General features: G+C 50.9%; 1 protein-coding gene across 1 annotated transcript in view; it reads right to left on the bottom strand.

The window, feature by feature from the left end:
- Positions 1–12,515, bottom strand: part of LOC149361470 (uncharacterized) — a 441,205-nt gene that overhangs the window by 324,949 nt on the left and 103,741 nt on the right. The gene's annotated exons all lie outside the window — the stretch shown is intronic.

Genomic DNA, 12,515 nt, shown 5'->3' with positions numbered 1-12,515 from the left:
GAGCAGGAGCTGGAGGTCAGGGTCCGAGCTAGGCAGGTTCTCCCAGGTGTCTTTACTGTGTGTATTGTGCATCCCCCCAGGCGCTCCGATATTATGTGGTCGAGGGTCCCTCTCGCGCTACAAAGATTGCATTTATGGCTCCTGGCCTCGGAGAACATGTGGTTCGCCATATCCCGGTGCGGGTACATGTTTGCAGCGCCTCCACGCAATTGCTTGTGTGCTGTCTAAGTTTGGGTCTTGCTCCGGTACCAGTCTACGCTCCAATCTATAATGCTGCGTGATCTCCCCATATGTTACCACGCACTCTCCGCTCGCTCTGTTATCGAGGGGCCTTGAAGCACCTCGGTGGAAGAGACCTCGAGCCAGTTTGTGGGCAATCTCGTTGCCGGGACGCCTTCATGCGCCGGAGTCCATATTATTTCAATTCTCTTATTTAACTTTCTCTGGCCTAGGATTCTGGCCGCTAAGGCCGAGATTTTTCCCTTGGTAAACATTTATATGGTAGTTTAGCTCACACTAATGATACACTTCGCATCCGTTCCACAGCAAGCTAACGCGATCGCACTTTCCTCGGCAATTTCCCTGCTCCGTCTGCGCAAAGTGTCAGCTGTCACGGGATTGCCCCGACCACTGACTACCGTTTCCACCTTAAAACCGCCACCACCTGTTGCCGTATCTGCATAGGCCACCTCATGTTCCGAAAATCTGCAGAATCTAAGTTCTAATGCCTCGGCTCGTTTTTGCCTCCTGTGTTTGTTTTACTCTGGGCGCATGTTTTTTTGCAGGGGGCGGGGGGGGGGGGGGCGGAATCATGAGATTTTGTCTGACTTCCCTCTCTACCTCCATCTTAAAGGCGAAAATTCGCGCCGCGCATGTGAAGCGCGTCCGCTCGCTTCGGTGTCCCCGCTCCCAGCCCCCGCCGAAGTGAGCACTGTTTTTGGGGGGGGAAAGGCAGTTGCACAGTATATGTCTCAAACATGTCGGTGGACACCTGAACGGCGCTGTAAGGGAAGGTACGAAGGTGGGAGTGAAACAAAAGCGGAAGAGGTGCAGTAGTGGACGTCTCCGCAATAATTACGACCACCTGGGAATCTTTACCACGCACTGACATACGCACAGCGCACAGGCGCCTTGCGTCCGCCTCCAACAAAACGCGGCCAACTTTCCTTTGGTTTGGTTTGGCCTATAGGGTTTAACATCCCAAACCGACTAAGGCTATGAGAGACGCCGTAGTGGAGGGCTCCGGAAATTTCGACCACCTGGGGTTCTTTAAAGCTGATATCGCACAGTACGCGGGCCTTGAATTTCTCCTCCAAAGAAATTTCTATTTCGCCTCCATCGAAACGCCGCCGCCACAGTCGGGATGCAACCCGATTACTGCGGCTCAGGATGGCTGATAGGGGGCCCGAGAGAGCGGACGCGTTTAATAAATCCTCTGGAGGCGAATACAGACCCGGACTCTTCCTACCCCTCAGCTTCTATCCTACTTCCGCCCCGTTCCCCCGAGTGCACTCTCTGCGGAGAAGCGCACGCCACCCTGGACCACATCCTATTCGGCTGCCCTGCCGATCCTCCCCCGCAGGGACAGCCAGCCATCGCAACATGGGAGGAATGGGAGGCCCTTCTTGCGTTGCAGGACCCGGACACGCAACTTTACTATGTGAACCGGAGCCGTGTCATGGCCCAACGTCCATTGTACACAAGAGCGTAATGTGAGGGCTGTGCAGTGGCCCTGAGACCTTGCATGGTCCAAACTCGCGTGCATAATAAAGTTTGCAATCCATCCATCCATCCATGCGGCTCAGTAGACGAGCGCCCTGACCCACCGCGGCGAGTATGCGAGGCCGCTGGTTTTAGCAACACACGTAGCAGGTAGAGACGAAATACCACCTATGTCATCACTGGTGGGCCTAAAAATGAATTGGTTTTTGAGGAAAGGAAATGCGCAGTATCTGTCTCAAGGTACGGACACGCTGGCGGCAAAGCGCAAGCGGCACGCCGCCGGCGGCAAGCCGCTTGCCGCGAAGCCTGCCGCGGCGGCTGGTAGATCTGCCGCGCAGCGAATGGGTCGAGGAGCCATTTTCGGCGGCTTGCCGCGTGCCGCGGAGCGGGGAGACCAATGAGGGGCACCCGACTTTGTCACGTGGGGAGCGTCTGTGTCGCCATCTCTTGGCTCCTGCTAAAGTTGCATGCCAGCGGTGGCGGCGGTGCCGCTCGCGCTCCTTCAGAATCGCGGACCTCGACCGGTTTCTCACGAAGGGCGCGTTCACACTACACCAAAGTTCCGGCGAGCGAAGCGTATTCGCTTCGCTGGAAAAAAAGGGGGCTGTTCTCATTACTCCACCCGCGACGGCGGATCCGACGCGGAACTGCGGCTGCTTCTCGCTTTTTCACGAAAGCAGCGAGACCTCATGGCAGTTTCTTTTCCGGTATCGGGAATTCGCGAACGAAGCGAGAGCGCGCGTGAGCCCCGCAGACAGTTCGCGCGCTTTTGTCGCTGGTTGTTCGGCTGCACACGGTCCTGCGCCGTTTTATCGCAGAATGGCGAGCATTTCAGAGGAGGAGGAGATTGTTTCGATTCTTCTCTGCAACTCTGTAATGGCTATGCTGGAAGAGTTGCGGAAGGCAGAAGAAAGACCAGCTTCGCGGCGGAGGCGGTGGTGGGTGCGCTCGTAAGAGCAATATAAAATTTCCACCTCACCTGATAACCTGCGCCAGGCGCTGATCTACGGGTATCGCCTTACGTAATCTCGTGTCTTTTTTCTGAATACGAGCGCGAATACTGGAGATTTTATAAAAGAATGTTTATAGAAATGAAGTGTTGGCATTTATTTCATTAGTGCGCCTTTCGAGAATATGACCCCATGTATCTACGAAACGACATCAGTAGGCCCAAAGGAAAATTGAAACTCCTTTGCTTGGTCCTTTCCTACAAGGTAATTAGGAAAATTTTTTATGAGCTTTACCTGCCACGAGCAGGGACCAAGTTTCATCTCTAAAACTTCGAAGAACTGACTGTAATTGGTTTCCACATAACCGGCGTGGAACTATAAATCACATCTGTTCCGCTTAAAACCAACCAGTTCCACTAAACGAGATGAAAGGAAGCTGCCTGTTTCACATAAATTAAGCTGGTCCATCTAACATGAAGTTCAACTCAAATTTAGATGTGCGTATCACAGGACACGCGCGCGTTACTAAAATTGTACAAAATTGAATATTCATCACATGTCACTATGTCAATACAAACATGCATGCTAACTGCAGGGAATAAAAAGTTAATTACTCCATTGGTTAAAGATAAGGAGCTCTTGGAAAAGATCGGCAAAGAACTGGGAGTGAGCGGTACGTACAATTGCTTTTATATCTTGCTTCATGCCGATACACGCGAGAATCGTTTTTTTTTTCGGATGCCAGTGTAGTACGTTTCGCGTTGTTCTTTTTTGGGTGCGCCTCCTAGCATCACATGATGTTTAAATAAAGGCATTTTGTATTTGTATTTGTACAGTTCAGATGTGGTAACTGGGCGCTCACATTTTCCTCGGTGTTATGAAGGTACACGCTCGTAAGCGCACACAACCAAGCTGGTACAGGAATCAAACTGATTATTGAGAGGATCCCCCGGCGGAGCCACATCAAGATCCTTGGCTTCACTTTTTAACAATATTTGGGATTCGCCTTTCGCCACACGAAATAAATCGCTAAAAATGCATCGCGCTCACGGTCCGCCCCAGAGCTTGTCACGCAACTCCCAGCGCTGCTACCGTGATGATATACACTCCAAGATATTCGTACGAGCTGAACCTGCATGGGACAGGAGCTGGCAGTGGCACAAGCAAAGTAACGAAAGTACGTCGCGCGTGCTCGCACGAGCTGTGCGTGCATGCGATAGATGCAAACAGCGGCATAAGCAAAATAAGCGCGCCGGTTTTTCAGTGCGTAATGCATGCGTCGTACGATCGCGCGAGTCTGAATGCGTGGTATAAAAGCTAGCACCGGCGCGAAAACAACCATCCTTCCCGTAGGCTCAAAACGGGAAGACCACGCGAAACGTATACTGTATACGCCAAAACGTATACTCTACTGGCACTCGAAAACAGAGTTCTCAACAGCGGCATGAGCATGCGTCGTACACGATCGCGCAAGGTCCGCATGCAAGGGATAAAAGTTCACAGCATAACGAGAACAACGCGAAACGTACTACACTGGCATCCGAAAAAAAAAACGATTCTCGCGTGTATCAGCGTGAAGCAAGATATAAAAGCAATTGTACGTACCGCTCACTCCCAGTTCTTTGCCGATCTTTTCCAAGAGCTCCTCCTTATGTGACACGTCTTTAAAGTTCAGCTGCCGCTTATCGTAAAGGATTGGGTGTTCCTTTATAGCGTCTAGTAGCATCTCCACCGAGAAAGCGCTAGCCGGCCCGCTGCCATGCTTGCCGCCATGCTGAATTTGTCCGGACATGACGTCAACGGCCCGTCGTCGCTTCCGCGGCGAAGGCGGAAAAATCGGTCCCGCACCGATCACCCTCTCCGCGCCGCTTTCCGCCTTCGTCGGCGTCAAAAGCGGCCGAATCTGGCCGAATCCGATTCGCTCGCCGGAACTTTGGTGTAGTGTGAACGCGCCCGAAGGGAGCTTTGCGCGGCGGCGACTCTTTGCCGCCGAGTGTGGCCGTTTCGCGACGGGGGTGGCGCCGCCAGCGGCATGCCGCGCGTTTTGCCACTAGTGTGTTCGTACCTTCACGTATCTCGGTGGACACCTGGACCGCGCTGGACTCCTGAACCGCGGCTTAAGAGAAGGAAGGATAGTGGGAGTGACTTAAGAAAAGGAAAAAAAGGGGTGCAGTAGCGGAAGGCCTGAAAGTTTATCGTTTTTTGGGGGTTAATATCCCTATGTAACTCAGGCTATCACTGACTCCGTAGTGAAGGTCTTCGGAAATTTCCACTGCCTGAGGTTCTTTAACGTGTACTGACATCGCACAGCAGGCGGTCCAGTAGAATTTCGCCTGTATCGCAACTCGACCGCCGCGGCCGGAATTGGAACCTGCGTCTTTCGGGTCAGCAGCCGACTGCAGTAACCACCGATTGCAGTAACCCCTTGTAGCGGCAGGTTGCCTGCGGCCGCGTTCCTACGCAGACGCGGCTGCCGCCAGGAAGCCAGCGCCCCCCCCCCCCCTCTATCTGAGCCGCCCAAGGGAGGCGATCAAACGCAGGAGCTGGCCGTGCACCGCCCGGCCGACGACCCCCAGGTGAACCAGGGCGAGAACTCCCCCGTCGTCCATTCCGAGAACCACCCGGCCGAGACCCCTGATGGGGACCCGTCAGGTTACCCGCTGCAGGCAGCCGGAACAGCGCGGCTGCCGTCGTGCAACTCGAGGGCTCCTGGGAGCTCTTCGTCTACGATTCCGCGGCGTCGCCGACCGTCTCCGACACAACGGGGGCTTTCTCCCCCGAACCTTTACCACCGTTCGGATCGGGGCACGACGCCAGCCGGGACTCAAAGTCCTCCACATCCTCCGCGGAGGAAGGCGCCTCACCCAACGGTGGCTCCGTGCTGCGCTTGACGGGGGACCTGACGTGCGCGCAGCGCTAGGCCCTCACCGCTTCGAACGACCATGGCCTGCCTCGCAGTGCTCCCCGCCGCCAACATCCTCAGGAGAACGAGGGGCCTCGTATCGCCAGCACGAGCCCCCCGACAGCACCCGGTGCTCCAGAGGCGACGACGGGAGGAACGCTCGACACTTTGATTCAGTGAATCAGCCACTCGATTTACGAGCGCACGCGGCAGACGCAATGGACACCGGAAATTTAGCGGGGAAACACGCGAGGCAGGAATCTGAGGAGAGTTCAGACGCACTGCCCCGCGCCAGGCGAAAAAACCGGTTCCAAGTTCCGCTCATGGCGGGGCTGCTTAACCGTGTAGCAATAGACGATATGCGTAAAGCCCCTCGATAATTTGAAAGTAGCGACACTCTCCTCCACTCCGGCGTTTTCCTCCTCGAATATCCTCGCCCGCCGGCTGCGCGCGCTGCACACGGCACGCTTTTTTGGCCATCGCTCGCTCACCGTCCGGGCAGTTGGCTGACACATGCGCGCGCTCTTAAGTTCGCGCTTTTTCCACGCTCTGTTATTGAATAAAAGCACGAGAAAGACATGCGACACGCGTGACTACCACAAGCCACATAAATTAGCGTCTCGTACACGCAATGGAAGTGCCAATTACGAGCGCTTGCGGCACGAACAAAACCACTTGCTGCATACATCTCACATTCTTTTTCACTTTTCCATACCGTCTGTCTCAACACGGCATGGTATATGAAGCATAATATTTACAATATATTTGAACATTCCTGAATATTTTCAGCATACCAATGTTTAGTTAAATGTAGATTCACTTCGGACTAATTATCGCGGCAGTACAGTTTATGAAGTTGTTCACGAGTGGAGTTTCAGAAGTGGAATGGTTGCTGGGAACAAGCTGGGACATTTGCTTCGATGGCCGTCCTAAAATTTTTCATTAAGGTTCAGTCAGAGTTTGGCACCGCGCAGTGCACATGCAACGGCTTAATCGTTTTTGTAGTTGAGAATTTTCGCGGTGGCTTAAAAACGAATATGAACTTTTCATATAAGCATGAAACGACTTCAGCTCCCGCTGTCGGCGACCTTGAGGTGATGTCGAGCCGAAGCCGAGAGCCAAAGATCCGCGCACCGATTTTCCTGCCATCCAAGGAAAGTGTCCGCACCCCAAAATTTATCCCTCTCATCCACTGAAATTTGACCTTCTCCGAATTTCATCAAAATTGGTGTCAAGCTTAATTTTAATATGACCGATTCAATGGTGAGCTTCAAAATTAGGTGGGCTATCTCCAAAATTTGTCTCTCTGGAACCCATAAATTTGATGTCGTCCATATTTGACCAACATTGGGGTCCAACCAAATTTGACTATGGAAACTCAGTGTTGGATTCCAAATTTAGGTAGACCACCCCCAAAGTTTGGCACACTTGGTCATTTTCCGCCCACATTCTATTCCTTTTTAAATCCGCTTAAAGAGATGTTACGTTAGGAAAGAAGAAAACAGAACGACCGCGACAAAACCCAAGAGGAAGCTATAGGTCTTAGCAATTTGGTCAGCCACAGTCAAGGCTATCCTAAAGCAAGTGCCTGACTAATATAAGTCTTGAGTATAAATACAGTCACAATATGACACAGTTTTTCAGATGCAATGTTTATTAGAGATGAGTCGTGTAGTTTTACGCCGAAAATATACATAAAAACCACGAATAAGCCAGCTGTGGACATTTGTCACCCGTTGGGTGCAGTCCTCAAAACAAAACACAGAAATCAAAAACATACTTAGGGAAATGAAACAGCTCAGATGTAGGCCTATAGTTTTTGAGCGGATGATGTATTCAACAAAAGGCTACGCAACCATGCTCAACTAAAGCAAATAATCACAAACTGTAGCAATGAATATGCAAAAATGGCATGCAATGGATATTTACAATACTTGAGTACATTCAGGCAACAATGGAAAGCATTGAAGTTATTAAAAAATGAATTATTTATGTGAATGCAATATGAGGTCTTTTCCGAGAAAGTGGCATTGATAATCTGACCTGGTAGAAGCGTAACGGTTCAGCAAAACAAGAAATAAGCGTAGGTCGTTAGACAAGTTGCATTCATAAAAAGAATCTAGGTTAAATCTCGCTCGGGACATGCGCCGCATTGCTGCGATGTGCACCATTACCAGAGGTTCGAAAAATTTGCCGCACCGCGGATACCGTTGCACGCGTACCAACACTCTTGCTTCCAGCCTTGCTAACACATGCACACGCATTGCATGCATCAGCCGCCGCTGTTATATCACGTTGAGCGGAACCATGAAGTGACAACAATAACACCCATAACGACGCAAAATGATCAGTGAATTAAATGAGGTTGTTGGCTTTGCGATGCGCGTGCATGCAGTTTCAGTATACACAGTCGCTTAGAAGAAATGCACAGTTGCTCGCAGAGGTGGGCAGTCTTCGTCGGGGTAAAGTTTGCCGATGTTGTGCAGCCGCTTTTTTCTTCTAGTGCTGTCTTTCTTGTCGCTCGGAAACGCGAAAAGAACAAAGGCTTTTTCACGCCGGCTTGTGCACTGAAATGCGCAGCAACTCGGCATAGCGCTGCTCTAAAAGCGCGCGAATAACTCGAAGTGCAAGCGCGCAATGCCAGGGAGCTCGGTCGTAGCAGCGGCGGCTGGCCAAAAAATGGCGCCGACGAAAAATGAAAACACAAAAAGAGCGAACTTTCCGCGCGCTTTTCCCGGAGACCGCCCGCGTAGCCAATCACCGTTAAGAAAAGCGCCGATGGGAGAGGTGAGAGAGGAGGATCGGCGAGGGTGCGCGGCACGGCGGCATAGTTCACAGAAAGACGCTACTTTCAAATTATCGAGGGGCTTTAGATATGCGAAATGCGCAGCGCCATCTCTCGGCGCTCCGAAAACTAAGTCCTCCATGTTGGCACGGTACAGAAAACGAAACCGCTGCCCAGCGTTGGGTTAAAACGGCTGCGCTTCGTTTGAAAAGTAAAATGCCGATGCAGTGTTGCGCTACCGTCTCCACTGTGAAAAGACACTACGATGCGTGCCAGAACTAGGTGCGTTCAAGCTTTTCACTTTTCTATTTTTTTACTCCGTCCCAACGTTTTAGTAACACAAAACGCCATGCGAGGTATCATGTGTCAGCACGCGGATCAGTGCGCAGCTTTCGCTTTCTGCGCTGATTTTTGACAAATCTCTCGAGGTGACTTGCGTTTAAATTCAGATAAGGACCACAGCCTTTGTTGTCTCTGATCAAAATTAGAAGCCGATTTCGTGCATTTATCAACTCTCCGGTCGGGCGTGAATATATATAGACGCATACTTGAACAACGTACGTAATAGAGAAGGTAATTTTTTTGAGCGGGCCAATCGCTTGTGCCGTGGCGAAATAAGTTCACTCGAAGAACCATATGCCGATTACTGCTTAGTTTGCTACGTGTTCAGTTAAGTTTTTCCCGTGTTCAATTAGTTTTAGAAGGGCGAGCAAACTCTCTGGACCATATACGCATATGTTATGCGCGTTAAGGAGTCTGTGAAGCAATACACCCTACGTATAAAAACTGAGGTGCGAATGGTTTATTTCTTGAGGATTCCTATACCTTCATATCTGCGGCGACGAAAATCTAAAAAAAAAGAAGCGAATAATATAGCTACTTTATTATGAAGGAGGGACGCATGTCTAAGCTAGAAAGTACGTGCAACAGTGTTCTGAAAACGCTTCAGGCCATCAGATTTTATTATCGTTGTGGCAAGCTCCAACAGCTTGCTTCGCAACAAAGCCATTTGTCCAAGTTTGGGAGCAAGCTAATTAAGTTTCGGAAGCAACCGAACATGCCAATTTCGCCCCTGCACACACAGCTTGACCAGCGTATCGAGTCCGTGCATGCACCTACAGCTGTAACATCTTTCTCTAATCAAGCCGCCGCGGTGGCTCAGTGCTTATCTGAAAAAAAAAAAGCTGCGTCTTTGCTTACAATATTTTGAATTATATGTGCATGCCTACTTTCCTCTTGTTAATGTCGACTGACTGCGTCTTAAGCAGGACGCGGTTTCAACGAATTGTGGCGAAAATCAACCGACGCCGGGCTCTCAAACGGTGACGTTGAAAACCGCGGATGCGCATTGCACATTACAGTAAAGGAATCGAATTACGCAGCTGGTCGAGGGTCTTGTGTGATTATACTGCAATACACGAAGCTCCTGGCGTCGGCGCGAACGAAAGTTCGCACTGTCACAGAAGTTTGTCAACACACGTGCGCACTCACCGCAAAATAACCGCTCGCTACCCTACCAGATGAATTCGCGTCCACCTGGGAATAAAATAGCCATGATAATGCGTGATGCTTGAACTGGTGCTTTAATGCGAGCATTAAAACGACAACAGCACACGGTCACGGTTCGACTTTCCAACCCACTTTCGAGTGCGGATTATTGCGATCATCAGCGCCAGACTTCAAGCGAAGCTGAAGATGCGGTAGGAGTAAGCTGGCGCTTATTGAAAGCACCTACATTTGGTCGAAGATCAGCTGTGAAAACAACGCAGCAGCTGAAGCTTGCCTGTTGAAATTCCACTCGCAAGAAGAAAGTACATACTACACTCTACCTGTACGCATAGCAAACGATGCACCAGCTCGACGAGCTCGACCGCGCCAAGATGGAAACCGGAAGTTGTGGGCGCGGTGTTGCCAGACCGCCAAGCAATTTCGCATATCGTCTATTACGTCGGTGCCCTGTCTTACATTTTGGCGTTAGTGGATCTCCTCTCCTTGAATGTTGAGTGATTTCGATCGCCGGATAAGCAGAGAGAGGTGACGCACTTCGCACGCGCACTGGGCGTCGACATCCTGTTCCTAGAGGAATGTAATTTCCGCTACACACGCGAGGTCTCCGATTTTAAGTCCCGTTTTTGTGTTGAAGCCTTTTTTTCGTTAGGTTTTCCTGTTTCGTGCGACGTTGGCGTCGTTTTCATCAACAACTCCCTTCGCTCTGGCGCGCATTGCACCTATGGCATCGACGGCCGCACCCTTGGGGTCGATTTCTTCCTGGGTGGAAGGCGCGTCAGAGCGCTGGTAGTGTACGCGCCAACCCACCGCTCCGAGAATTCGGGCAGGGGCCGTGTGTCGGTGCGGCTCCTGCCATATTAAGTGTGGCGCGCCTGTGTGGTACGCGTGTTTCCTACACGATGTTCGCTCGTTATGTTCGTGCCCGAAGTTTGTGCGGGAGGTTTGTGTGCGTTGTTCGCGCGTTATGTTTGTGCGCGCTATGTTCGCGCCTCGAGTTTGTGCGCGAGGTGTGTGTGCCTTGTCCGCGCGCGTTATGTTTGTGCGCGCTATGTTCGCGCCCGGAGTTTGTGCGCGAGGTGTGTGTGCGTTGTTCGCGCGTTATATTTGTGCGCGGTATTTCCATCCGGCGTGCTTCCCCCGCGCGTATGGACACCGGAACTTTCTTGGACATCTCGTAGTTTTGGACTCCTTAAGTTCCCTGCGTGTGTGTTTGTGTGCACCGGGCGACATCAGTCGCCGCTATGTTTGTTTGTTTTTGTAGAGGGACCGATATACCTTTTTGCTCCTGGGTTCAATAAACTTCTCTTAAAGCCTGGTTAATTTTGATTACCTGCAATTAGGAGCGCCATAAATATCAATTACCATGGAAAGCTTCCTAAATCAGTTTTGATTGTTGGCATATAGGGTACGCACACTGTCATCCGATTTGCACCACAACCCACCTGTAATAGCCACCTAGACTTATCTTTCGTGGCTTTTAAAAGAAAAAAATCTATTGACCGTACAGAAAAGCACTCGTGTAATGTTTTTATTCAGGGCCCTTTAATTATGTTTGTGGAGTTTGTGTTTCAGATTTCAACCAAAAGTGCCTTCCCGAGCATCACATAAAGAAAACCGGTGCGATACGTACTCTAAGCGCTTTTCACTGAGGTTTATATTTGCTATGTTTACAAGCAGTGAGATATTCTCAGGTGCGGCCTCTACAGGCAGATTTCGAGGCAAAGTGGGCATTATTTGTGTGCAAAGTGACAGGGAATGATCGGCTTTCTTGAGCTAAAAAGCACGCCACTCAGGCGTTAGGTCTGATTGGACGCATTGGTCCTAAAACAGGCGGCGCCCGCTCTCAAGTTGCACGGCAGTTGGTGCTGGCCGTAGCGCAACCGTGCAAGGTTTAGCAAGCCCATTTCCAGCATTTGACAAGGGTTCAATGGGATCGCCTTGAAGTTGTTAATCGAGAGGCAATGAGGGTCATCACTTGCCTTCCCCGCAACACGTCGATCGTGACGCTCCAAGAACATGCTCAGCTAAATACACTAGATGAGCTAGTGCAGCAACGACGTGACATTTGCCGGATATGTCTAACCTTACACACACAAAGTGCGCACTAAGGGCATATGCTTCGTCGCATTCCATTCTACAGCCGCCTCCGCCAGTTCTCCCTCCCTGGCGTCTTGTGCCGCTAAGAGGCAACACACCAACTGGAAGACTTCGGCCATCATGTACCCTCACGACGTCGTCGTTTTGCGAACGAAGTGCAGAACAAAACGCCCATCTGCCGCATGGCTCCATCGTTTGATACGCTGACGCAAGAATCCAGGCCTGCGAAACAACCACAGTAGTTTACTTCCTTGGCAAGTCGGCCCTGAGCAAAAACGTCCAGGTGTCGCCTCCCAGAACCGCTTCGTCCTTTTATGCGGAGATGCTTGCGTAGTTAAGCGCAGGTAAGCTATGTCGCAGTTAAGTTAAGCTAGTTAAGTAAGTTAAGTAAGCTTACTTACTAAGCTTACTTACGAAGTTAAGTAAGCTTAAGTCGCAGTTAAGCGAGTAGCAAACTACGTTTCCACTTCTTTTCCCCTTCGCTTGGCGCACACGTAGCGCCATCCGGCGCCACCCACTAAAATCTCCTCCTCGCAATATACGCCACTGC

This window comes from Amblyomma mixtum, chromosome 2 (genome assembly GCF_055824585.1).
Source record: "Amblyomma mixtum isolate Tamu chromosome 2, ASM5582458v1, whole genome shotgun sequence".
Lineage (NCBI taxonomy): Eukaryota > Metazoa > Arthropoda > Arachnida > Ixodida > Ixodidae > Amblyomma > Amblyomma mixtum.
This window is presented reverse-complemented; position numbering and strand designations above follow the sequence as displayed.